The sequence below is a fragment of the Procambarus clarkii genome, chromosome 92 (assembly GCF_040958095.1).
Source record: "Procambarus clarkii isolate CNS0578487 chromosome 92, FALCON_Pclarkii_2.0, whole genome shotgun sequence".
In the NCBI taxonomy this organism is placed as follows: Eukaryota; Metazoa; Arthropoda; class Malacostraca; order Decapoda; family Cambaridae; genus Procambarus; species Procambarus clarkii.
Window position 1 is genome coordinate 3,673,018 of NC_091241.1, and position 9,921 is coordinate 3,682,938.

The 9,921-nt window shown below is 48.2% G+C and overlaps 1 protein-coding gene across 1 annotated transcript in view; it reads right to left on the bottom strand.

Moving 5' to 3' along the window:
* Alg3 (Alg3, alpha-1,3- mannosyltransferase) overlaps positions 1–9,921 on the bottom strand; it is a 140,719-nt gene that overhangs the window by 118,930 nt on the left and 11,868 nt on the right. The window lies entirely within an intron of this gene.

Sequence of the window (9,921 nt, forward strand, 5' to 3'; positions counted from 1 at the left end):
GACTGTGCGACACAGTGGTTGCCAGGATCAGGTTGGGTTACCGTTACCTGTGGCAGGTGGCTACCGTCACCTGTGGCAGGTGGCTACCGTTACCTGTGGCAGGTGGCTACCGTTACCTGTGGCAGGTGGCTACCGTTACCTGTGGCAGGTGGCTACCGTTACCTGTGGCAGGTGGCTACCGTCACCTGTGGCAGGTGGCTACCGTTACCTGTGGCAGGTGGCTACCGTTACCTGTGGCAGGTGGCTACCGTCACCTGTGGCAGGTGGCTACCGTTACCTGTGACAGGTGGCTACCGTTACCTGTGGCAGGTGGCTACCGTTACCTGTGGCAGGTGGCTACCGTTACCTGTGGCAGGTGGCTACTGTTACCTGTGGCAGGTGGCTACCGTTACCTGTGGCAGGTGGCTACCGTTACCTGTGGCAGGTGGCTACCGTCACCTGTGGCAGGTGGCTACCGTCACCTGTGGCAGGTGGCTACCGTCACCTGTGGCAGGTGGCTACCGTTACCTGTGGCAGATGGCTACCGTTACCTGTGGCAGGTGGCTACCGTTACCTGTGGCAGATGGCTACCGTTACCTGTGGCAGATGGCTACCGTTACCTGTGGCAGATGGCTACCGTTACCTGTGGCAGATGGCTACCGTTACCTGTGGCAGGTGGCTACCGTTACCTGTGGCAGGTGGCTACCGTTACCTGTGGCAGATGGCTACCGTTACCTGTGGCAGGTGGCTACCGTTACCTGTGGCAGATGGCTACCGTTACCTGTGGCAGGTGGCTACCGTTACCTGTGACAGGTGGCTACCGTTACCTGTGGCAGGTGGCTACCGTTACCTGTGGCAGGTGGCTACCGTTACCTGTGACAGGTGGCTACCGTTACCTGTGGCAGGTGGCTACCGTTACCTGTGGCAGGTGGCTACCGTTACCTGTGACAGGTGGCTACCGTTACCTGTGACAGGTGGCTACCGTTACCTGTGGCAGGTGGCTACCGTTACCTGTGACAGGTGGCTACCGTCACCTGTGGTAGGTGGCTACCGTTACCTGTGGCAGGTGGCTACCGTTACCTGTGGCAGGTGGCTACCGTCACCTGTGGCAGGTGGCTACCGTTACCTGTGGCAGGTGGCTACCGTCACCTGTGGCAGGTGGCTACCGTTACCTGTGGCAGGTGGCTACCGTTACCTGTGGCAGGTGGCTACCGTTACCTGTGGCAGGTGGCTACCGTTACCTGTGGCAGGTGGCTACCGTTACCTGTGTCAGGTGGCTACCGTTACCTGTGGCAGGTGGCTACCGTTACCTGTGGCAGGTGGCTACCATTACCTGTGGCAGGTGGTTACCGTTACCTGTGGCAGGTGGCTACCGTTACCTGTGGCAGATGGCTACCGTTACCTGTAGCAGGTGGCTACCGTTACCTGTGTCAGGTGGCTACCGTTACCTGTGGCAGGTGGATACCGTTACCTGTGGCAGGTGGATACCGTTACCTGTGGCAGGTGGCTACCGTTACCTGTGACAGGTGGCTACCGTTACCTGTGGCAGGTGGCTACCGTTACCTGTGTCAGGTGGCTACCGTTACCTGTGGCAGGTGGCTACCGTTACCCGTGGCAGGTGGCTACCGTTACCTGTGGCAGGAGGCTACCGTTACCTGTGTCAGGTGGCTACGGTCACCTGTGGCAGGTGGCTACCGTTACCCGTGGCAGGTGGCTACCGTCACCTGTGTCAGGTGGCTACCGTTACCTGTAGCAGGTGGCTACCGTTACCTGTGGCAGGTGGCTACCGTTACCTGTGGCAGGTGGCTACCGTCACCTGTGTCAGGTGGCTACCGTTATCTGTAGCAGGTGGCTACCGTTACCTGTGGCAGGTGGCTACCCTTACCTGTGGCAGATGGCAACCGTTACCTGTAGCAGGTGGCTACCATTACCTGTGCCAGGTGGCTACCGTTACCTGTGGCAGATGGCTACAGGTGACGGACCTCCCAAGCCTAAGCACTCCAGGTGCAAACTCTGTGAGCAGGAACTGCGGCATGATCTCCCACACTACGTCACTGAATGTCCAGTTATCAGACCATTCAGACCCGTTGGCATGAGGTACCTGGAGCTTTGCAATTACTCTATTACCTCTTGTGTTGATGATGATATCCTCATAATGCACCCAGAGTCTGCCAGTGCAGACTACTTATCACGTGGCCCTGTATGACTAACCATCCTGTGTGATGAGAATTGTTAGCATTACGTAGCTAGCTTTTTGACACACTGTACTTCCCTTCATAGTCTAGGGCAGCTGCACAAATGCTGATGTACATAAATGTGTTAATAAAAAGAAAGTATACTGAACACTCGTTTTAAATCGTACATTATTAGTGACTATAAATAATTGTACATGTACTCACCTAATTGTCCTTGCGGGGGTTGAGCTCTGCTCTTTCGGCCCGCCTCTCAACTGTCAATCAACTGTTTCTACTACTACTTACTTTTTTTTCTACATCACACACACACACACACCAGGAAGCAGCCCGTGACAGCTGACTAACTCCCAGGTACCTATTTACTACTAGGTAACAGGGGCATAGAATGAATGAAAATCTGCCCATCGTTTCTCGCCGGCGACCGGGATCGAACCCGGGACCACAGGATCACGTGACAGCGTGCTGTCCGCTCGGCCACCTGCTGTGTGTTTATGTGTGAATGAGTGTGAGTGAGTAGGTTACCGCGCGGGCCCGGGCACTCGGGCTGTTGCCAACCAGGAAGGTCGCAAGGTCTCTCACTCTCTCTCTCTACGTGTTGGTCTCTCTATGTCTCTGCCCACTCATACCCTCCCCCTCCCCTCAACAGTGGAGCCCACCAGCAGGCACCAGGAGAGGCCTCAACAGGAGAGGTGCAGGAGGCGGCCCACCACCACCAGGCACCAGGAGAGCCCACCAGCAGGCACCAGGAGAGGCCTCAACAGGAGAGGTGCAGGAGGCGGCCCACCACCACCAGGCACCAGGAGAGCCCACCAGCAGGCACCAGGAGAGGCCTCAACAGGAGAGGTGCAGGAGGCGGCCCACCACCACACTTGGTCCTGCCCACGTGAGCTCTTCTCACAACCCTCAGGATCCGGATGTGGCTTACTGCCAGGGCTTAGTTTTGAACACCTCCCCCCCCCCTCACCACCAGCACCAGGGCTCTATAGCCTGGTTGGTCACCACCTGAGACCCCCCTTCCCACCACCATCACCTGGCAGGATATTAATAGGGATAAAAGATAAGATAAACTTCTGGGGAGAGACAGACAGACAGAGATGCAAGATATAATCAAAGACAATAACCATACCTGCAATCACTGGACACACCTGTAAGGTTAATCTCGAGAGTCGATATCTCCGAAGATATCACACACACACACACACACACCAGAGAGGTCAAGGAGTACCTCAGGTTAGGAGTGAGACTTACAGCCCCAAGGGGAAGGTTCAAGGGCAGAGGATGACCTTTTCCAGGTGATGTGTTGGTGAAAACAGTGTTGCCATTCTGCACGAGAGAAGGGGGGGGGGTGCTTCACACGCTGTGCACCTGGTGTGAAGCACCGGATGGGTTGGTAGCCCTCTCTCAGCCCCCAAGTAATGCATATATATTGTGAATCTTCACATCATGTATTTATTTATTCACAATGAATGAAATATTTGTGTGTACTAATGCAACCCGTTCTCGCACTTGCTTATAGTCAATATTTGGCTTATTAATAAGTGCATATGTGACATACTAATTTATTGTGAATATTTGAGTTTACCCTGAAAAGCTGAATAGAAAACACCGACCTAACCTAACCTTCTTAGTATGTTAAGATAAGCATCTTATTGCTTCTTAATTACAATTCGTACTTAACCTATACCTATATTGATATTTCAGTTTTATAAAAATAATAAAACAAAACTAAAATATTAAAAAAAAATTGTAAAGTAACTCAGGATATTGTCAAAATTTTGTATAAAATCTCTATTGTTTAATAAAACTGAAAAAGAAATTCCAAATATTAAAACTGGTGTATAGCACATCTATAGGTTTGTACCTTGAAAACAAAATATAACTTGGAATATACCACATATGTACTTATTAATATGCCAAATATTGACTATAAGCAATAAGTCATATATGTGCTGTCTTGTGCGAGAGCGGGTTGGCAACTAATGGCAAATGTACAAGAGTCACGCACGATGAGTAACCACCTGTTAACTACACTGACACCGAAAAAGTTCTTTCTAACGTTCCTGTGGCTCATTTGGGTACTCAGTCTCCACCTGTGTCCCCTTGTTCGCGTACCGCCAGTGTTGAATAGTTTATCCATATCTACCCTGTCAATTCCTCTGACATGTTTGTAGGTAGTGATCATGTCTCCCCTTACTGTTCTGTCTTCCAGTGTCGTGAGGTGCATTTCCCGCAGCCTTTCCTCGTAACTCATGCCTCTTAGTTCTGGGACTAGTGAACCTCTGAACTTTTTCCAGCTTCGTCTTGTGCTTGACAAGATATCACAACAAACCTGTCTCCTGAAGCCCACATAAAAAGAATAACATCTGCGGCATATGCGAGGCTGGTTAACATCAGAACTGCCTTCAGGAACCTATGTTAGGAATCAAGCAGAACCTTGTATACCACATATGTAAGACCAATCCTGGAGTATGCGGCCCCAGCATGGCGTCCATATCTAGTCAAGCATAAGACTAAACTGGAAAAGGTTCAAAGGTTTGCCACCAGACTAGTACACGAACTGAGGGGTATGAGCTACGAAGAGAGACTACGGGAATTAAACCTCACGTCACTGGGAGACAGAAGTTAGAGGGAACATGATCACCACATACAAGATTCTCAGAGGAATTGATAGGATAGATAAAGACAGGCTATTTACCACAAGGGGCACACACACTAGGGGACACAGGTGGAAACTGAGTGCCCAAATGAGCCATAGAGACGTTAGAAAGAATTTTTTCAGTGTCAGAGTAGTAGATAAATGGAATGCATTAGGAAGTGATGTGGTGGAGGCTGACGCCATACACAGCTTCAAGTGTAGATATGATAGCGCCCAGTAGGCTCAGGAACCTGTACATCAGTTGATTGACAGTTGAGAAGCGGGACCAAAGAGCCAGAGCTCAACCTCCACAAGCACAACTAGGTAAGTACACACACACACAATGACCAACTGTTCATGACAAAGTCAGAACTTAAAATAAGGTCTACACAAGTCGCCTAGGTTGGTGACACTCGTGGGGGATTACCGGGCACACAGCTACCTGGCTAGTGCCAGAGGAGTGCCAGGTGAGTCACTTACACCAATCTTTCATCTCACCATTTTTGAGGCCATCTACGGCACCGTTAGTAATGTCAGGTATTACTAAACATTAAAGCACCGTCATAGTGGTGTTCTCCTCAGTGGCCCCGACAGTTAAGGCGGGTTGTGTAGCTCCCTACACTTCTGGTTAGACTAAACAGTTGCATTTGTTACGGAGTGTCAGAGCCAGAGGGTCACGGGCTGCTGACCTCATCCAGGCTCCCTGTTCTTACAATACTAGTGTCACGGTAAAATCTCTAGGAAGAGGTTCGGCCTGCTCCATCATCACCTATTCCTTCAAATCCCGTATATATATTAAAGAACTGCAGCCACAGCAACAACGACAACAACTACTTTCCAGACGTCTAGACAATACCACCGGTCTACCTACCTTCCCCCGTCACCCAACCTCGCACCTGGACGCCTCAAGCTTACACCATCTCAAACAAGCAGTTAACGAGCCGTTTCAGAGTTAAAGAAGCCACCAGCGCCATCTACACGGCCGTCGTCGTGTATATATAGGGCTACCTAGCCCACTACAATTCAGATTACTCCTGAGTGCTCTACTGAGTAGACCTGTTGACATATCTTGGTATGGTAACATATTTATTCAGTCTGGCTCACAGTATTCCCGCACCATATTATATTTGCACATTAACCTAACGTAAATTTGATTCTTCATCTTGTTTGTTTTGCACACTTTGTATTAGAGTGATCATTTTTATTTTATGTTTTGTAATTTGTTTAGAGTAGAGTATTTTTAAATGTTTTTTTCCCCTCTGTCTTATCCTACAGTTACCTCACAGTGAAGACAACTTGTAGTTTAACATTTTTTTCTTTTCTTTCATTATTTTTTGTTTGTTTTATGTGACTGGGATTCCATCTGCCAAGAGAGACTGCAGTACCATCTATTTTTCTCGTCACACTAGTGTCAAGGAAACAATCTTGTGGGAAATTGGGCAGCTGCTACTGGTCCATACGAGGCAGCTACCAGGACACCTAATACAGTTACTGTAGCCTAGTACACTGATACTATTACCTAGCCTAGTACCAGTGTATTAGGCTAGTTAAAACCTTCGAGATTTCCAGGACATAACTGGACTAATTGTCCAGTTCCACCTGCATACCGGCCTCCAGTGACACCATTCACTTATAATCACGTCAGTCCATACATAGGGTATCAGGCACGTCAATCGTGATAGTAACAAATATGCATGTATATGGAAATGAGTTCCATAGTACAGTGATCTATGTTCTCGACTCACGCTCGGGGATCCCCGATTCGATCCCGGGAGCGACAGAAATGGTTGGGCACGTTTCCTTTCATCCGATGCCTCTATTCGCCTAGCAGTAAATAGTTAACTCAAGAGTTAGGCAGCTGTTGTGGGGTTCCGTTCTAGGAAAAGGTCAATAGAAGCCTAGCCTTCCTAACCCAAAGTAATTATTTACCTGAATTTACCCGAGGGCATAAATTCTCTAGTGGTCTCGACGAGGACAGGAAGCTGGCAACTTGTCAAAGGTCCCCCCATTTGCCCTGATGTTTTTTTTCAAGCTGGATTTTAAAGGTCAACAGAATTGTGGTATTTACGAATTCGGCGGGTAGGCGGTTCCGTGGGTCTATAACCCTGTTGGGTGAACAAGCATCTCCTGTTCTCACTCCTACACTGTGGCTGGGTGAGCTTGAACCCATTGCCCCTTGTTTGTGTTACATCTGACCTGTTGATGAAGTTGTCTGGTTCAACATCGTCCAAATTGTTCAGTATTTACGATAAGATGAGCCTTGTCATGTCCGGTTTGTTGTGGTGTTAGCCCCGTGGCCCTCAACTGTTCCTGGTACAAGACTTAGTTCTGGCATGATTTTTGTCGCCCGCTGTTGAACTTCCTCCAGACTAAATCTGTCTGAGGATGAGGCGTCCACGCTTGGATATAATAACCCAGGCGGTGACGCGCCACACACTTCTACACCTGTGTAACTACTCGCTTCTCCTTCACGTCAAAGGTCCGCTTGATTATTCCAGGGGTTTGGTTAGCTTTTTTATTGACGCTCCCAATGGTTGTGCAACTTTCTGTGAATGATGGATTCTGACTCCCAGGTCCATTCCTTCATCAACCTGCTGCAAGGTAATGTTGTTAATTTGGTAATTGTGACTTGGATTGTTATGCCCCGCGTGCAGGTCTTTCATTTATCGATATTAAAATAAATTTTCCAGTTTGCTGACCATTTGTGGAGTTCATATGGATTTCATCATGTGTATTTATACCTCAATAAACTTATTTAAATTTCAATTCAATTTCTAGTCAGATTCCTTCCCGTTAGCATGACTGTTTTCTTTGTTTTAACATTGTTTTATCCATTCTGGTACTCTACCTTTTATACCACGTGTCGGTAATTTGACCGGTCTTTCATGTGGTACCTTATCAACACCTTGAGCAAAGTCCATGTGAACTACAACTACCGGAGGTCCGTTGAACAGTTGGTTACCGTTGCTAAAAATGCGAGCAGGTTTGTAAGGCAGGATCTGTTTTTAACCACCCCATATTGAGTTAATTTTACAAGGTTGTGTACTGTCAGATATTGGATGATTCCCTCTCTTAGGATTCTCTCAGTGTGATGTCACGCTAATCTGCCTTTTTTGAAAATAAAGGTGACATTTGCAGAGACAAGATGATGCTCAGAGAAGGCGATGAGTCACAATAACATGGCTGAAGTATGTTGACCAGACCACACACTACAAGTTGAAGGGACGACGACGTTTCGGTCCGTCCTGGACCATTCTTAAGTCGAAGTACTCATCGACTTGAGAATGGTCCAGGACGGACCGAAACGTCGTCGTCCCTTCAACTTCTAGTGTGTGGTCTGGTCAACATGCACAGAGAAGTTCATTACCAATTCCGCCAACAGGAAATGAGTGGAGGGAAGGAATGGTGCCCAACCACTTGGACGGTCGGGGATTGAACGCCGACCTGCATGCAGAGAGACCGTCGCTCTACCGTCCAGCCCAAATGGTTGGGCTGGACCGTTGGTAAACTAAATGGAGCCCACTTTTAGATCACAATATTCCGTCTCTGTAAGCGTAGCTGCCATACAGGTTGCCATGGCAAAAAAGTAGCATGGTAGCGGGGTGACATGGTAGTAAGGTGCCACAGTAACGGTGTACCGTGACTGTGGCGTAGTAAGGTACCACAGTAACGGTGTACCGTGACTGTGGCGTAGTAAGGTACCACAGTAACGGTGTACCGTGACTGTGGCGTAGTAAGGTACCACAGTAACGGTGTACTGTGACTGTGGCGTAGTAAGGTACCACAGTAACGGTGTACCGTGGTTGTGGCGTAGTAAGGTGCCACAGTAACGGTGTACCGTGACTGTGGCGTAGTAAGGTATCACAGTAACGGTGTACCGTGACTGTGGCGTAGTAAGGTACCACAGTAACGGTGTACCGTGGTTGTGGCGTAGTAAGGTACCACAGTAACGGTGTACCGTGACTGTGGCGTAGTAAGGTACCACAGTAACGGTGTACCGTGACTGTGGCGTAGTAAGGTACCAGAGATAGCACGGGGGAGACGGCGTGCTGGTCACGTGATCACCCCATGTTGCCACAAACGTTCCCACGGATCTTGCCATACTGTGAGCACAATAATATATCCCACCTCACTATTTAGCTGCAAATGTATAGCAGATCCACCTTCTCTGGTATATTATATCCAGCACAAGTATACCCTGAAGGGTGTTGTATACTGAGAGTTTGAATCACGGCAGGGAGTAGAGTGTGTGTAGAATTATTCAACATGCGCGCTGATCTCTTTCAGAAGGCGGGTGATGGAAAGCTCCCAGGACGGTACTTGCTGTACAAATTACATCTCAATGGTAATTTTTTACCTCTGGCTTCCCTAACCGGCACCACCGCCCACGGGATGGGTATGGGGCTGCATAATAAAAAAAGAAGTCAATCGATTAATCCCTATCTTGTAAACGTTCAAAGACATTTAATCCGTGCTAGACAACCCAACGGGTTTTCTTCCTATTGGGGAGTGTTGTACATGCTGCTATGGCGGTGTGTCCACTCACAAGATGAGTGGCCCTGCCCAATAAATTCGCCCCTCGGGGCAAAATTTAAACATTTAAAACCAGGTTAGTAGAACCACATCAACGACACGAAACCATTTTCCCGGGTAAAATACTCATACTTTTCACGAAATGTTTTGACTTAAATGACGAAAATTGTTTAAGAATTTAAATAATATAAATATATATACACATACTGGAAGTAGTGAGGCTGCGGGCAGTGGAATCTTCCGACACCCAGATCAATGGTCGCTCACACGTCAGCAATGACCTATCAAAGATGCCAGCAACATCCCATGCAAGCACAATATTGTTTCCCCTTTACCTAGTGGTATACATTTCCTAATCTATATAAACAAGTGTAAAGTCATGACCCCAACGACTATAGAGGATCAAACAAGGCAAACGGTGTACAGAATACACACCCGGAAACTGTCTTACTCGCTTAAAACGGCACTAAGTCACCATTCAGGTAATGGGCCCTGCCTGTAAAGCGACTATATATATATACGTAAGTTTACATGTAACAGAGAGAAGCAGCTATTTCAAACACTCAAAATCACTGTATC